General features: G+C 36.2%; 1 protein-coding gene across 4 annotated transcripts in view; it reads right to left on the bottom strand.

Moving 5' to 3' along the window:
• Ccser2 (coiled-coil serine rich protein 2) overlaps positions 1–17,799 on the bottom strand; it is a 158,232-nt gene that overhangs the window by 98,460 nt on the left and 41,973 nt on the right. The gene's annotated exons all lie outside the window — the stretch shown is intronic.

The raw sequence follows: 17,799 nt of genomic DNA, 5'->3' as shown, positions 1-17,799 counted from the left end.
AGGCTTCAAACAGAGATAAAGATAGTGAACTTGTTTAGGACCATTTAAAGTTTGAGGACCAGCAGAGACTCCCAAAGGTATTCCCGATTTTCAACAGTGCCCCATTAAACCCGTTTCCACCTCATCAGTATCTGATAGTCATCTCTTTCTTAACAAACATCAGCTCATGCTGCAGTAAGTCTCTTAGCTTTCCTTTGTGCCTCCCCCTTTTAAAATTAGTAATGCTAACTGGGCCCCCTTAAGCACAGCACTTACTAATACCTAGTTATTAGGACATATCCAGTAGATGAATATACCCTTCAAAAAGCCATCACAGCATGACTTTTGTATGTGTACAACCACTTCATCTAGGGTTTTCCACTTGGTATTTGTAGAAGATAAATATGCCCTGTGTTCTCAGGCAAATGAACTTTATAGTTTTCATCCAGTCCACCAGCTGCTTTTTACCAACTTTATCTAGTCTGCCTGCTACTTCAGGAAAGACATGCTGCTTCAAGATCCTATACAGCTGTCTATGACTGTTCAGTGGGCCCTGTATTACTTAGGTCCTGTGACAATCCAAAGATTTTCTTCCACTATGTAGCATTCAAACCCAAAAATATTCCCCTTAGTCACTCTTACAATCCATTCTAGTATAGGCCTTTCAGAATGCTGACAAGACAAAGCCACAAAATAAGACAGAAAATGCCTACAATCCACCCTCTATTTTAGTAGTTTCATGGTTTACTCTCCCCTCAACTTGACTATGTTCCTGGAAACAAGAGGCTTTAACAGCACTGTCTCATGTCCTAGAATAAACTTTCCCTCTGGGGGAAGTTTGAAGCTTGTGATCATGTCTCAGACTGAATGAAATCTATGTATGACCCAGCATCACAATTAGCCCCACCACATTCCATGACTTTCATTTATTACAGGTAACAATAGTTAAGGGATTACATATTGAGTTTATTATTCTACATTTTCTACTTTATCTAGTAAGCTATCCCCTTGGATACTTAAATCTACCATCCTTTTTAAATTCTATCCTGTTGCTTTTATTTTTAGTAACACATCACTGCACAGCTAAAATTCTACACCACAAGTGACTAGGAAGGTGCCCAGAAAGCACAGGTTTCTCATCGCCCATCCTTTCATCCTCTGACTTCCCCAAAACATGTCTTCAGTGAGGTAAGGTCAATCTAACAAATTCCACTTTTTCTGATATCAACAACTTCCGATACAATTTAGAGGCAAAACTTCACAAGTTTAGGCATAGTTTTCCTTAAGTACAACCTGATTTAAGATACTGAGGAATGACAGGTTCCTCGGGTAACTGTACTTCTAACAAACTGAGTACAAATGTATAATGTCTCCCTATATCACTGGAGGCAAATATATGGTATGTGTGTTATTTGCATTTCTTTTAAGACAAAAGAGGTTAATATTTTTTCTAAAGTAAAACCTCAGTATTTAAGTTTAATTACAGTGTTGGCACTTTGTGATAAATAAGTGGGTTCTCGGTTGCAGTCTAGGCACTTGTCTCTAAAAGGTTTACCATCCTGCTCCAAACCCTCAGATTTGATAACTTATTAGAATAACTCATAGAACTCAGAAAAGCCATATATTTATAATTACATGGTGATACATTCCTTGGGGAAAGTGGTGTATGTACATAATATATATTAATTCCTTTTTCCCATCTCCTTTCCCTTTCTTCCCTTAACCCTACATACAGCTCTTGATCCCTTTCTTTTGTGTTTTGTTATTAGATATTTGTAAAACACATGTAGAGTTGGTCCATGTACATAACACATCTTAATTACTTTTTTCATCCCCTTTCCCCTCCCTCCCTCCTCCTTTCCACCATCTCTTGATCCTCTTCCCCTTTGAGAAAGATCTATCTACCTACATCCTATTACCTTTCATTGTGCTCTTTATTTTGGGTTTCTTATATAAGAATCATGCACAGTAAAGGACATATTGCCATTAATCCCCCTTAAAACACTTCCCCTCACTTCAAACACACTTATCCCATTCCTCTTACCACTTTCTGAAGCCACAGTAAGAAATCCTCTTTCATGTCTTTGCAAGTGTGATTAAAAAATACAATGAATGCTGCTGTCAAGGACATTCCAACAGAAAGGTGCAGTGTGTTCTCATCCACCTTATTCACCAGATCAGGCACCATGGGACTTCTGGCTCTTCCCCAAAGTAAAAATGACCATGAAAAGTAAATGTTTTCAAGTGATTCAAGACATTAGGGCAGCCACAACAGGGCAACTAAAGACACAAAAACTTCCGAACTGTTTCAAAAAGTGGCAAGGATGATGGGATGTGTGTTCAAAGCAAGAGGGAGTATTCTGAGGAGGATTCATGTTAATGTGTATTTTACTTAATACATTAAAAAATTATTTTAATAGCCACTGTATTTTTCAATCATACCTCACAGTTTATTATAGGAAGGATATAAACCATAACCAGCTGAAAGAAGCCACACATATGGCAAGGTCTGAGATGGACCCAAATGTGTTGCATCCATATCTTCTCCTCATGGAATCAGTATGTTACTTCCTTGGCACAATAACAAACACTAGCGGTTAGCCAGGGATGCCACCCAGGATCTAGTGTCCAGAGTTTTTATTGGAGTTTCCTTACAGAGGCATGATTGATTGTCCACATGACTGAACTCAATATCCAGCACCCTTGCCTTCCATATCCAGAGGTCAGGCAAATTCCGTATGGCTCAAAGCTCAGCTCATTAATCACCCATTTGATCTTTATGGCATACATATCCCCACCCTAAGTCATCCAATTAGCATAAACTAGCAGAATCCAGCATGAACAAAGACAGCCCTAGTCCTCCAGAAATTCCAAAGACATAGAAGTTCCCACACATGAACCAGGGGAAAAAGCCAGCTGAATTCTTTATACACAAGATGAATTATAAAACAAGACAATAATTAAGACAGCATATTATTTGCCAATGAATAGGGATATAGATCAACAGAAGAGAAGACAGAGCTCAAAATACACCCACATAAATATACTCAACTGATTTTTGACAAAGGTACATAGGCAATTCACTGCAAAAAGGATAACCTTTTCAACAAACAGTGCTAGATCTCAAATAAAAATGCTTGCAAAAAACTTAACCCAAACTCAGGCACTACACAAAAATTAACTGAAATGGGTTACAGACCAAAATATAAAACACAATACTATAAAACATCTTAAAGTAAAAGAGGAGGAAAACTTTGTAATCTCAGGCTTGATACTGCATTTTTAAATGCAACACCAATAGTATATAATCCATAAAAGAAAAGTTGGAATCTATTCTTCAGCTCTATGAAAAAATACTTTTAAGGAATAAAAAGACAAAACACAAAGTAAAAAACTGGCAAGACATATCTGATAAACATTTACATTATAAAAAGGGCTAAAGGTGTAGAGGAAGTGGGAAAGGTAGGGAAAAGGAAATAAGGGAAAAGAAAAAATCTGAGAAAATTAAAAAATGGAAATAAAGTATTTGTAAATAGGGAAGGGAGGAGGGGTGAAGGGAGGGCAGGGACAAGGGGAAAAAATGAGAACCAAGACCTGTTATGTAAAGGTACAAGATCCCAATGATGAATATAACTGTACTGTATACCTAAAATGTACCAATAAACTCAATGAGAGAAACAAAAAGATTTACATTATAATCAAGCAATCACACTCCTTGAAATACCTGACTGGAAAATTTAGAGCCACTGACAATCTGCATATGAATGTTTGTGGCAGCTTTATTCACAATGGGCAAACACGGAGGCAATGCAGATGCCCTTTCATGGCTTAATGGATAAAACTTTGGAATACACATACAATGTTAGGTTATTTAGCAATAAAAAGAAATGCGCTATCAAGGCACAAAAGACATAAACTCTAAAGACATGTAGCCAATCTTAAAAGCTATATATGATTCCAATTATAAGACATTCAGGAAAAGGAAAAACTACAGAAATGATGTACAAATTAGTGTTTTCACAGACCTTATGGGAGAAGGGATGCATAGTGACATATAGAGTACAGAAAAGCTATTCTTTATGATATTGGAGTGGTGAATACAAGATACTGCATGCCAAGTTTTAAAAGATCATTTAGGAGGTGAGGGCCTACAGATGGAATGCAGAATATGGCGAAATCTAAATGTATTAGAATTATATGGGTCCGCCCCACTAAAGAGGCAGGGGAAAGAAGGCAGTGATTGAGACAACTTTGAAATGAATAGAGCTCATAAGACTAAAAGTAAATGAATTGTACACAAGAACTTACCACTTAGTCTAGTTGATACAGGTGTTACCTGGGGGTACAAGTTCACAACACAAAACTACCATCCACTTAAGCTGGAATCTAGTAAGTAAATGAAAGGCTGTTAATAGGCAGCAGATCTCTCACCATTAGAGTGGGAGGTAACAAATAAGGAGGTAAGACAAGTATGATACAGTCATGAATTACTAGTTGATACAGTTGTTACCTGGGGGTACAAGTCATCAACACTAAAATTACCATTCACTGAGCCAGGTGTGGTGGCACACTCCTGTAATCCCAGCACTCGAGAGGCTGAGGCAGGAGGATTGCTGTGAGCTCGAGACCAGCCTAGGCTACACAGTGAGTTCCAGGTCAGTCTCAACTACATAGTGAGACCCTGTCTCAAAAAACCCAAAAAAGAATAAATAAATGAATAAATAAATAAATAAATAAATAAATAAAATTACCATTCACTAAAACTGGAATCTAGTAAGAAAATGCAAGGCTGTTAATAAGCAGCAGATCTCACCATTAGAGTGGGTGGTAACGAATAAAAAAGGAGGGCAAACAAGTATGATACAGTAACAGATTACATACAACTGGTAACAGCGGCTTAGGAAGTCATGTTTAGCATAACAAATAAACAGGTATACTTATGTATACACATTCAAGGTACTAAACACACATAAACCTTACTGCTCCTCAGCTAAAAGAGCCTAGAAACACACCTAGCATGTAAATCTTGTTTTTCATACCATTCTCCAGTAAAAAAGGAACCAGAGCTGCTTGAGTAAACAGGTGATTCCAGCACTGAGTTATGAAATACACAAGATGAGTCTGGAGCATCCTATACTGGCAGAAACTTAAAAAAAAAAAAAAAGACCTCAAAAACAAAAGTAAAACCTACTGGGAACATAAATTATAAAGAAAAGTATGAAATGAATATCTGTGAGGTCACAGTGATAGGAAGGACTGAAATGAAAGAGAATCCTTTGCAGTATGACAGCAGAAACATAAACAATTTATTAGACTCTCTGCCCTTCAGGAGATGGAAGATATAAGTAGCCACTCCTTAGGCTACCCACCTAAGTAAGTACATATACTTCCTGTTTTCTATAGAGTACAATTTGGAAAAAGAAGGAAAGGAAAATAATGTTACAGTGGGAAAATCTGATAAACCTGATCAACTGGCATAAAGCTTAACACAAGCAATGAGAAGTCAAACTGACAACCTGTGCCCCAATATGATGTGTGACAAAAATGGCACTTAAGTCTTTGCAGTACTGCTTCCAGAACCACGTAACCCCACTGCAACCATAAGAAAAGTATCAGACAAATTCTACTCCAGCAACATCCTGCAAATTACCTGACCTCCTCAAAACTGCCTCAGCAGTCAAAGGCAAGGAATCACTGTCACAAGCTTGAGGATCCTAAGGAGATATGACTGCTGTAAAATGCTATCCCAGATGAGATCCTGGAACAGCGAGAGAGGAAAAGAACTGAGAATAAGTGGGCAAAAGTGACTTAATAAGATATCAATACTGGTTCCTTAATGTGACTGATACACCATATGAATGTAAAGTAATAACAGAGGAATCTAGGAATGAGGGTCACAAGAACGCTCTATACCATCATTTCAGTAAGTATAAAAAATGGTTCTGAAATAAGAGTTTACCTAAAAAAAAATTACTGAGTTTTCCAGAAATTATTGATAATTGTTCTAAGTATGATAGTGGAATTATATCTTAACAAAAAGCATTATAAAGACAATCAGAATATTTCATTTAAACTTGTAGGTACACATTTACATATGTATATTTTATACTACATATGAGATAAGGATGCTTGAAAGGCAGAAGAAATACTACTTCATTTTGGAGCTCATGCTGAAATTACAATTTCTCATATATTTTACTCATAATATCTTAAGAATTTTAAACCAATTTAAAACGAGTTGCAGACTTCTGGGAAGATGTCAGAGTGCTAAACATCAGAAAAACAGCCTCTATGAGATCTGGTGTCCGGACACTAGAATATAGCAATGTGAGAAAGAGAAGGAGGGAAGTGGGTCCCTAGGACCCATCAAGGATTTAAAGTAAGAAATGAAGCTGAGGGAGAAAGTGAAGAGAGATCTCAACATAGGAGGTGGCAAGCAGTGCTTTCTCTGAGTCCTGACTCACTGTGTAGGAGAGGAAGCTCAAAATTAGATGCCCAGTGATACTGGAGACTACAAAGGCCTCCATGGAGAGACACACCAGTGGATCAAAGCAATGGATACAGTGGACTGCAGTGGCTGGTGAGTTACTGGGGTTCTGATGCCCCCCAGAAGAGGGCAACTGGCCAGTAGCCATCTTAGAGAGGGGCCACCTGAGCTTGGAACTCAGAGCAACTATGGGCTAGCTCCATCTACCAGCTTCCAGTATCATGGTGAGTTGAACAGAAGTAAAGTCAGCAGAAGGTCAAAGAGCCAAGTTCAAGCCAGCAGGGAGCTGAATTCAAGCCAGAAGAAGGCAAACAGAGTGTTGCATGCCGAAGAAATAGGGTTCCAGCCCCACACCCAGAAAGCAACCCAAACTTTAGCAGAACTATAGGTGCAGGCTTGTTGGGTGGGATTAATCGATACAGATCTTCACTCTGTCCATTCTGTCTACAGTGACAGCAGAGACATGCTCTAAAGTAAACATATTTTCTTTTCTTTTTTTTATTTTTTTGTTTTTGCTTTGTCTTGTTTCCTTTTCATTCTTGTTTATTTCTGTTCTTAAGTCTTTTTATTTCTTGTTATTCTTGTTTATTCTTCTTGAGTGAGAACGCTGTTTCTGGTTTTCTTGTTGTTCAGCTCTGTTCTTGTTTTTATTTCTTCCTTCTCTCTTTCCCAACTGTCTTGTTCACCAGTTTCCCAAACTTCACATAGTCTTCCTTTGTCCTCCAGCTTTGCTTCTAATCTCTTCCTCTTCTTCTATTTCTCTATTTTGTCCCCCTGACTCCTTTTGCATTTTCTCAGCTGAGGGTAAAATTGCCATACTGAGGGCATATTTACTAGATAGCATTTTTTGATGTGTTTTTATTTTGTCATATAACCACAAATAGAGTCCATATGGTTAAAGGTGGCAAATTAATAGTTACTACAGCTTGTCATTTTCTAGGTTGTGTTGATGCTACTGCTACTGCTCATTCTCCTACTTTAGCCAAGGTAACATAATTGCTCTAATCAGTTGTTTTTTCTGGTATGCCAAGAATAAGATTGCATGAGAGTCATAAACAACACTATAGGCCAATGCCAAAGAACCAGGGGCTAGGTCTAATAGGCAGCAACTTCTCATCCCCAATAAACTGAAGATGTAAGATCACACAACAAACTCAACACCCAAAAGCCAGCTATATCTAGAAGACATCACTGAGAAGCCATCATTTCCTAAGAACATTCAATATTAGCAATAAAGCAACCTGCCTTAAGCAATTTAAAAGCATCAATCAGGAATTAAACAAAATACTACTACTACTACTACTACTACTACTACTACTAATAATAATAATAATAATAATAATAATAATAATAAAATAAAAAATAATGAGAAGACATGGAAGCAAGATGCAATCTCACACTTCCAGCTTACCAAAAGCAAACCCAGGAAGCAGTGAGGTAAAACAACTTGAAAGCTACCCACCCAGATTCTCTGAAGCAGTAACAATGGAAGTAACAAAGCAAATGAATGAGACTTTAGAAAAAATCAAATCAGAAATAATTTCTCAAATAACTAGAGATGGTGCCATAATGAGAGACATGGTTAGTGATGCTAGAGCAGAAAGAGATGAAAAACAAAGAGGAGGTTAATAAGAAAATGATGGAAACCATGAACATTCAACCTAAGAAAGAAATGAAATTCTTGAAAAACATTTAAAAAGCTATCTAGGAGATTTTAAAATCTATTAAAAGTATATGCAGTAAATGGGGAGGGGAAGAGGGAGTGAAGGGAGGGTAGGGACATGGAGAAAAAATGAGAACCAAGACCTGTCATGTAAAGGTACAAGATCCCAATAATGAATGTTAACTGTACTGTATACCTAAAATGTACCAATAAACTCAATGAGAGAAAAAAAAACTACGTCCAAATAATAAATATGTCTTTTTTTAAAAAGGCAAGTAATTATATAAAACATAATAACAGAACAAGAAAAGAGTATATACTTGCCTTACGAGCTCCCTTCCTTCAGTGCTACTGCTTAGACGTAACTCTGACTTACTCTTGTACATGGTTTCCCTAGTAGCTTTCTCCATCTGTCTACATATTATGTTTGTATTTACTTTTACTTGCTAGTTTTATATTACTATTACTATTACTATTACTATGGAAAGAGATTTAGTACTTTTGTGTTAACATAATTCAATGTAATGTAGCAGTGTCATAACTTCTCATTAAATCAGTATTCAGGGTTGGTATTGTTCAGATTATGTAAATACACTTTAAAATTTTTTTAAAAGTTTATGGAGTAAAATGAGCCAATGTGAGGACAGAATATCAGATAGAGAAGACAGGATTGCTATTAGTGATCATGAAAAGATTTCTTAAAAATAGCAAGGGACCATGAAAAATCAATCTAACAGCTGCTAGATGATGCAAAGAAAAATAATGCAAGATTGATCAGAATCAATGAAACAGCAGGAGACAGTGCAAGCAGCATAAAAAACTTGTTAACAGATGTAATAGCAGAAAACTTCCCAAGCATAAAAAGAACTTGAGGGGCTGGGGATTTAACTCAGTGATTCCACCACCTGCCTCCCAAGCACAAGGACCTGAGTTCAATCTCCAGTACCAAAAAAAAAAAAAAAAAAAAAAAAAAAAAACTTGAATACACATAAGTGAGGCATACAGAACTCCAAATAGTCAAAATTAAAAATTAAAAAAAAAAAACTACACTGACACATATAATCGTCAAAATCCCTGAAATTCAACATAACAATATTGAATGCTATTAATAGAAAACAAATAAATCACCTATAAAGGAAAGCTCATCAAATCACAGTAGACTTCTCAACACAAACCCTCGAGTCACAGAAAATTTGGAGTGAAGTATTTCAAGCCCTAAAAAAAATAATCTCCAACACAGAGTGATGTACTCTGCAAAATTATCTTTCAAAACTGGTGGAGAAATAAGACATTTTCATCACAAAGAACAACTGAAGAAATTCATGACCACCAAACCACTACTGCAAAAAATGTTCTGAAGGACATTCTAGAAAGAAGTAAAGAACACTATACATCCATGAGCCCCAACAAAATGAATTCACTAGGCAAGGTAAGTAAACAGGGGAAACCTGTAAAAAGGAAAACCAAAAACAGGAAAATAACATGAAAAAGTTAAATCAGTACATATCAGTTATAACCAGTGATGTAAATAGTCTCAATTCACCAATCAAAAGATAAAGACATAATGGATCAAGAAGCAAGATCCAACAATATGTTGAATGCAAGAAACATATTTAAATCAAACGTAAATTTATAGACAAAGTTTTGAAAGGATGGAAAACAATATTCCATTTAATAAGAACTCAGAAAAAGTAGAGATAGCTATTCTGTTTGCAAACTTAATGTTGAACCTTGAGCCTCTAGAAAAAGAGCAACTCAAGCCCAAAGCTCATATGAGGAAGAAAATTATAAGACTAAAAAAAAAAAAAAAAAAAAAAAAAAAAAAAAAAAAAAAAAAAAAGGATCAAAGAGTTGCTTCTTTGAAAGATTAAATAAACTTGACAAAACTTTAGCCAACCTTATCAAAAAAGGAAAAAAGACTCAAATCCATGCAATTAAAATGAAAAGGGTGAAATCACAACAGAACCTGAAGAAATCCAGAAGATCAATACCTACTCTAAGAACTCATATTCTAATAAGATGGAAAATAAGAAATGAACAGATTTCTACATACACATGAATTATCAAAGCTGAACCATGAACATATAAAACTTCTAAACATCCCAATTTCAATCAGTGAAAATGAAAACATGACTAAAACTTTACTAATAAAAAAAACCCAGGTCCTTACTAATTCACTGATGAATTTTACAAGAAATTTAGAAAAGACCTAATGCCACTACTCCACAAAGTATTTAATGAAACTGAAAGGGAAGCAATACTTCCAAACTCATTCCTGGAAGTAAGCATTACCCTGATACCAAAACCAGAGAGAGATTCAACCAAAAAAGAGAACTATAGGCCAATCTCCCTAATGAACACAGATGCAAAATTCCTCAATAAGATATTGGCAAACAATGCAGCAAATCATCAAGAAGATTACACACCATGACCAAGTAAGATTCATCCCAAGAATGCAAGAACAGCTCAACATATGCAAATCAATAAATATAATACATCTTATTAACAACCAAAGACATTCCATCTCAATAGATGTAGAAAAAGCACTTGACAAAGTCCAACACCCATTCATGATAAAAACCCAACAGAAAAATTATCCCAGTAGCACTCCTTTGGAGAGTGGAGGACAGACCAGAGATCAACGGAACAGAAGAGAAGATGCAGAAACAACTCCAAACACTCAGCTACCCTATCTTTGACAAAGGAGCCAAACACCTTCACTGGATGAAAGCCTCTCCAATAAATGGTGCTGGAAAAAACTGGCTTTCCACATGCCAAAGACTAAAACTAGACCCTTATCTCTCACCATGCACCAAACTAAAATAGAAATGCATTAAAGATCTAAAATTAAAACAGAAACTCTAAATATTATAACTGCTGGGAGAATAGGTAGAACTCTTGAAGACATAGGTGTAGGCAGAGACTTTATGAAGAAAAACCTAGTCACAGGAACTATCACCAGTAATCAACAACTGCAATCTCATTAAAAAGCTTTTGGCCGAGGATTTAGCTCAGCGGTTCGGTGGCCTGCCTTGCAAGGGCAAGGACACAAGTTCAATCCCGGGTACCAAAAAAAAAAGCTTTTGCACAGCAAAAGAAACCAGTGAAGGACAACCCACAGAGCATAAAAAAATTTGCAAGCTTTTCCTCAGTTAAAGGACTAATAGTAGAACCTAGAAATAACTCGAAATAATCAGACTCCCCAAATTTAGAGAAGCAATACAAAAATGGGCATCTGAAATAATAGACATTTCTCGGATGAAGTAGAAAAAAGAAAATAAATACCTGAAAAAATGTTCTACATCACTGGTCATTTGAGAGATGAAAATTAAAACACCACTAAGATGCCATCTCACTCCAGAATGAGTGGCTGTTCTCAAAAAATCAACCAATAAAAAATTTTTTCACTACTTGGCTACAGGGTAAAGTAATATCAGAGCAAGCCAGAGGAAGAACAGCTTTGCTACCTATCTCTCCCTAGCCCCATGGCCTTTCTGTGGTGCTCACATCCCCAGCAGTGTTCACGTTCATAGCAAAGATGTTTCCAGAATGGCACCTGAAGGTGGCAGAAATATTAGTCTGTACTTTACGTCTTCTAGGAGCTGACACCCGCACTGCCAAGATCCAAGATGCTGGACCTGTGTTGGCAGACACGCTCTGGAAATTCCCATTTGATCTAAATATTGACAATGGCCTGGCTGCCAATGGCTACTCCAAGGCAGATATCCCTGCATTGGTGAAAGAAACCCTACCCCAGAAGCAAGTCACCAAGCTAGCACCCTGCACCCAGTCAGAAGAGGATCTGTCTGCACTGTTTGAAGCTTCAATGAAACTGTATTTAATTGCCATTTTAACTGAAAGAATTAATGGTCACTGTAAATTCTGAGAAAAAAAGTTAATCTGGCTAAAGCTCTGTGTTTTCACACCTTCACACACAACTTTCCTGTTACCAGTTTGAATGAAACATAAATTTATCCTGTAGGAGTTTCCCTGGTGTTCAAAGTCAAGCTATTTCCATAAAACAGGCTAGACAAGTGCCCACTATGTCAGACTCATGGGCGGTATGGCAGGGATCAGTGTTCCTCCACCAAACCCCATGGAATACTCTGCCTCTGCTTCATTATCAAATGGGCAAAAATCTAGTATCAATCAAATATATAAATGTTCATGTTCTATAACAGTAACTGCATGTCTAGAAATTTATCTTATAGAAATACTAGCATAAATATGTAAAGAAACATGACAAGGAGTTTCTAACAGCAATTTTTCAAATTAAAAAAAACTGAAGCAACCTAAAAAAAAGAAATCAACCAATAGAAAATGCTGGAGGGGCTGTGGGGAAACAGGAACCCTTCTCCATTGTTGGTAGTTTAAACTGGTGCAACCTCTGTATAAATCACTGTGGAGACTCACCAAAAAGAGCTGCAGAAAAACAAAATAACTTTCCTGATAAGTAAAATAATCCCTGGAATGATTAGGTATGAGTAATGAAAACATATTAATATATTAGATTTACATGTAAAGGGGAAATTAAGGTTGCATATGAAATTATGGCTGCCCATCAGCTAACCTTAAAATAGGACCACTATCCCAGAGTCTTTGCACAGTCCCAAATGTAATAATCACTCCTTAGAGAGGAAGAGAGAGACAGAGAAGACAGAACCATCAATGCAATGCAATGTTGCAGCTCTAAAGGTGAGAGAAAGCCATCAGACAAAGGCAGCTGTTAGAAGTTATGAAAAGGTAAGTAGAGAAATTGGGTCAGGGATTTAGCTCAGTGGTGCCAAGCCGCCACCGGCCTCACAAGCTGAAGATCCTGAGTTTAATCTCTGGTACCAAAAAAAAAAGAAAAACGGTAAGGAAATGGATTCCCCCCTAAAACTTCTAGGAAGACAGGCAGCCCTGCTAACATCTTGAGTATATCCAACTGAGATGTTTTATGACTACTAACCCACAAAACAGTAATAATTTTATGTCACTATAAGCCACTACATTGTGGTAATTTGTTATAGCTGCAAAAGAAAACTAATACATCCTATTGTATCAGATTCTTTAAGTTTCTTCTCTTTCTTCTCTTTTAGATTCAATTCTATTCCCACTGTCATCATTTTTTATCGTTTAAATATTAAGTTTCCACTTTTCTGTAATGCTTCCCAAGTAGGCGGAAAGAAAAACAGGGCAACATACAGGCACAGTAATACCTGAAAAGGAAGAAGAAATGAGGTGAAGTATGATTGGTGGGACTTGTAACAGCAACGCCATGTAATATATTGTGGTCTCAATAATAAGCCCAAGTGAAATTCTGTTTGGGCTTTTACTTAATCCTTTAAAGGTTTCAGAGGACTAATTTTAGCTAGACTGATTGTAATGGTGGGTTGTGGAATTCAGTTAACATGCTTATTAAATGGAAATGCCTAGTATATTAATGGTATAGTGTGATCCTTTTACTAGATAACAGAAAAAAAAAAATATTCACTGAACCCAATTCCTTCAGCAGCCAGAATTTCCTTCTTTTGGATTCATGTTCCTTTAAACCAATCAAGTTACAGTGCACAGTATCATCAGACTTACTGTTTATCACATCAGATGGATTTTCAGAAAAATGGAGTCTAAAAACAAGCATCTTTTTGTTTGGTTACACTGAAGAATTTCATAGTTTAAGGACTCTCTCTTGGGGGTGAGAGGATGGAAAAGGAATGGAAATTAAAACATGCAATAAAATTTACAAGATCGTAATAATCCCAGAATTTCATTACTTATAGCATTTTAAATTTACCAGTAAATTTTAGATAAGAATTAAAAGTGACTGCTATGTTTTAGAAGAACAGTATCGGGAGTAACAACCATCATATTGTAACACTGACTGGGACTGATACACAGAAGTTTTTTTTAAACAACTGAACAGGATATGATAGGAACACAAGTAAAATGATACAAGTATTTCTTTCTTTAAATTACAAAAATAAATGTGCACTAGAAGAGCCACTATAACAGTCTGTAATCACAAAATAATGACAATAATCCTGATGTCCACTGTCAGGAGAGTAACTGAACAAACAATATATATCTACAAAATAAAGCAGTATACAGCAATATGAAAAGATTGAGAAAGAGCTCTATGAAGTAATGTGAACTAAATAAATACTTAAAATGAACCACGATGTGTGAGGAATGTAAAATGAAACAAAACAGTAACAAAGAGACCTGATATAACAATGAACAGCAAGCACACTGGAAGGAAATGAGAACCAAGAGAATCTAAGTAAACCTGGAAACATAACTTCAAATTGTGTACTACAGGGCTAAAGTTAAAGAATGGTAAGCAAATATTACATGTCACCAAATTTATTTTCCATGAGGTATATGTTAGCAAACTGAAACTGTGTATGTATATATACTACCATTCTCACATTTATGTGATAAACTATGATTATGAGCCAGGTTTTTTCATTTCTGAGAAATGGGTTAAAAATAAGGAAAGGAAGGAAGGCTATAATGTATGCTGTATCCTGTGTACAGGAATATAGATGAATGTTTATGTACATACAATTCCTAGCTCTGTCTGCCACAACGCCTGAAAATAATTCCATCCCAGAAGCGACAAGCTCACTCAGCCCTGAGATCTTGATTTCTTTATTTTTGGTACCAGGAATCAAACTTGGTGCCTCACGCTTGCCAGGCAGGTGCTACACTTCTGAGCTACATCCCCAGCCCTGAGATCTTGATTTTTAAATCTTATTTACCAACATAATTTTCCTTGGAGAAATGATGATTCAAGGGCTAAGGTAGAGAAAATGTAAGATGAGTCTGGAATATCTTGTAGTGCCAGAAAGTAAGACAGTGCTTGAAAAATAAAGCTTGTCAGAAAAACACAGAAACAAAACTGAAGGCAATCCTAATAGCCAAATTCAGGACAATCTGAACAGTAAAATAAATTCCATTAAAAAGCAATGCTAAGGGCCGGGCATTTAGCTCAGCGGTTCGGTGGCCTGCCTTCCAAGTGCAAGGACCCGAGTTCAATCCCCGGTACGAAAAAAAAAAAGCGATGCTAAAATCAATACACAAACATTTGAAAATAAAAAGTATAATCTTAAATTATTTGCTCACTAGATACTTATTTTATAATTATAAGGGGAAAAACAGTAATTTTGCTTTAGAAAAACCTAGACAATGCCACCTTAATCAAATGAGCAAAACAAACATCAACAACAGTAAGAAACTAAGACTGTGTACCTTCTGGATGCAATGAAAAGGGCAGAATATCACCTCTGTGGAATTCTTGCCAAAACACGTAATCACAATCTCAACATGAGGAAGAATTTATAAGCCCACAATGAGGCAGTATTTTCAAAGTATCAAGATAAGGAAAGAACAAGAACTAAGAAGTGTTACAGACAGGAGGAGTTAAGAAGACATGACACCAAGCACTATGTGAGTTCCTGGATTAGGTTCCAGACCAGATAAAACAACGGGACAGGAAAATGGCAAAATTTAAAAATGATCTGCATGTTATTTAGTATTATATTAAATGTAATCTCATGGTTTTGATCAATGGATAATGACAATGTAATATATTATTAGCAGATAAGTGAAAGGTACACAGGAACTCTGGATTTTTAAAAATTTCTCTGTAAATCTAACATTAGTTCAAAATAAATAGCTAAAAACAAAGTAAAAGAATAATTAGTCATGTCATATCACATATACCATCTTCTGGGTAATAGTTCATACTGGTCACCTTCGGGATAGCAAAAAAACCTAGTAAGCATCAGAAATGAATAGGTTATACAATTTAGTAAATTAAAAATTTCCACGAGAGGGAATATATATAGAAAACAAATGTCCCCAGTTCTTCTAGCACTAAAAATAAGAAAAGAGAGGCCAAATCAAGCCCCAAAGCAAAGAGGGTATGGATGGGGAGCAGAACTTGAGAGCTAGGGAAAGTCTCCAAAATTACTTGATGCAACTTTTCATAAGAGAAGAACACTATAGGCTATGATGTATGAGACACTAATTATACAACCAGGGCTGAAACTTAGATTTCCTTATGGTTGGCCTAGTGTTCTCATGCTATTTTCTACTTCATCATATACTAAAAGATAGGAAAGTTCCACAGACTAACTATCCCATCTCTACCTCCTCACAAAATCCAACTTAAATTACCAAGTTGGCAGCTTTGCAAATGCAGGCTGCCTGACTCCCCAAACTAGAGAAAGGAATAAAGATTAGGAGAATAGCACTTCACTATCACTGAAAGTTGAAGAGCCTGGAGACATTACACTGTGGCTTTTGTTTTAATCACCACAAGACAATCAAGGAGAATAAGCTGAAAATGTTACTCATTCAGGCTAGACTAGCAACCTCACCAACTCCTCAAATCCATCCAATTAGCAAAAGACATTTAACTTCTCAGCGTTGGTGACCTTGTTTACTATAGCAAATTTATAGTATCTATTTGATACAACTCAGAATTCAAATATTCTCCATAAATATTAAAAATGATGCACATACTCTAAGCCAAGTACTATGTTCTTTCAGAGACATAGTAGTAAACAAATCATTCTTTTGTTATTGAATTACTTTTAAGTTTACTAACCTGTTTTCTGAAACACAGCCTTTGACTTGGAACGAGTTTAAAATGTACAAAAATTCCATATTTATAAAACAATTAGAAGAAATACTCAGCCTGTAGTCTTACACACAGACAGAAGTATGTGTGAAGAGTTGAAACAAATACTGATGGAAGGTTTTTTGGGTTTTTTGTTTTTTTGGGAGACAGGGTTTCACTATGTAGTTTAGGCTGGTGTCTTGGACTATGTATCCCAGGCTGGCCCTGAACTTACAGGGACCCTTGTGTCTCAGCCTCCTGAGTGCTGGGATTATAGGTGTGTGTCACTACCCCCACCCTGATAGAAGATTTAATTCTGTAACCCTAGTTTAAAAATCTGATTTGCAAATTTCACTTGTCCTTTCAGTTTTACTGGATCTTCCTTCCCACCTACTGCTAGTGTCATCTCCAACTACTCTTCACCTTGTAGTCTTATCTCAGTGACACGACATTCTTCCCACACTGCATGATTCTGTAATGCTCCCATACAGCTGTACAAATTGCTGCCTATGTTAATATGCAACCCTCTCACTTTCTTGATTAGGAAAACAACTTCACGTTCATTCTTCAAAATTCAATTCAAATGTCATTTCATCTTTGAAACCTTCTGCACAAGCCAGCACAGTGCGTGTGCGCACACACACACACACACACACACACACAATCTCTCCCTTTGTTAAGACAATGTGCATACTAATGACAACTTACTGTTTATTCTATCCAATGATAATCTGTTTATGTTTGCCTAGAATTCTAGACTTTGGACTGATTAAGGATGAAGACAGTTTTTTATCTGTCTCAGAGTCCTCAGAATTTATCAGTATACCTGGGACACAGTAGAAGCTCAAAGAATGATTACTGAATTGAAGTCCATATTGTAATATACTTAATCTACAAGATACACAAATATTGAATGAAAAAATATATGATTATGTTTAAAGGGTCACAATAACTATATTTTAAGCATAAAAGTTACATTAACAGAACAAAATGAACCTATGTCAATTAATTAAATGTACATGGAAGATTCAATAGTCTGCCCCCCCAAAAAAACCCATATAT

Source organism: Fukomys damarensis, unplaced genomic scaffold, assembly GCF_012274545.1.
Source record: "Fukomys damarensis isolate Sample0158 unplaced genomic scaffold, DMR_v1.0_HiC HiC_scaffold_1, whole genome shotgun sequence".
In the NCBI taxonomy this organism is placed as follows: domain Eukaryota; kingdom Metazoa; phylum Chordata; class Mammalia; order Rodentia; family Bathyergidae; genus Fukomys; species Fukomys damarensis.
The sequence above is the reverse complement of the archived record's forward strand: the minus strand, read 5'-3'. Positions and strand labels throughout refer to the sequence as shown.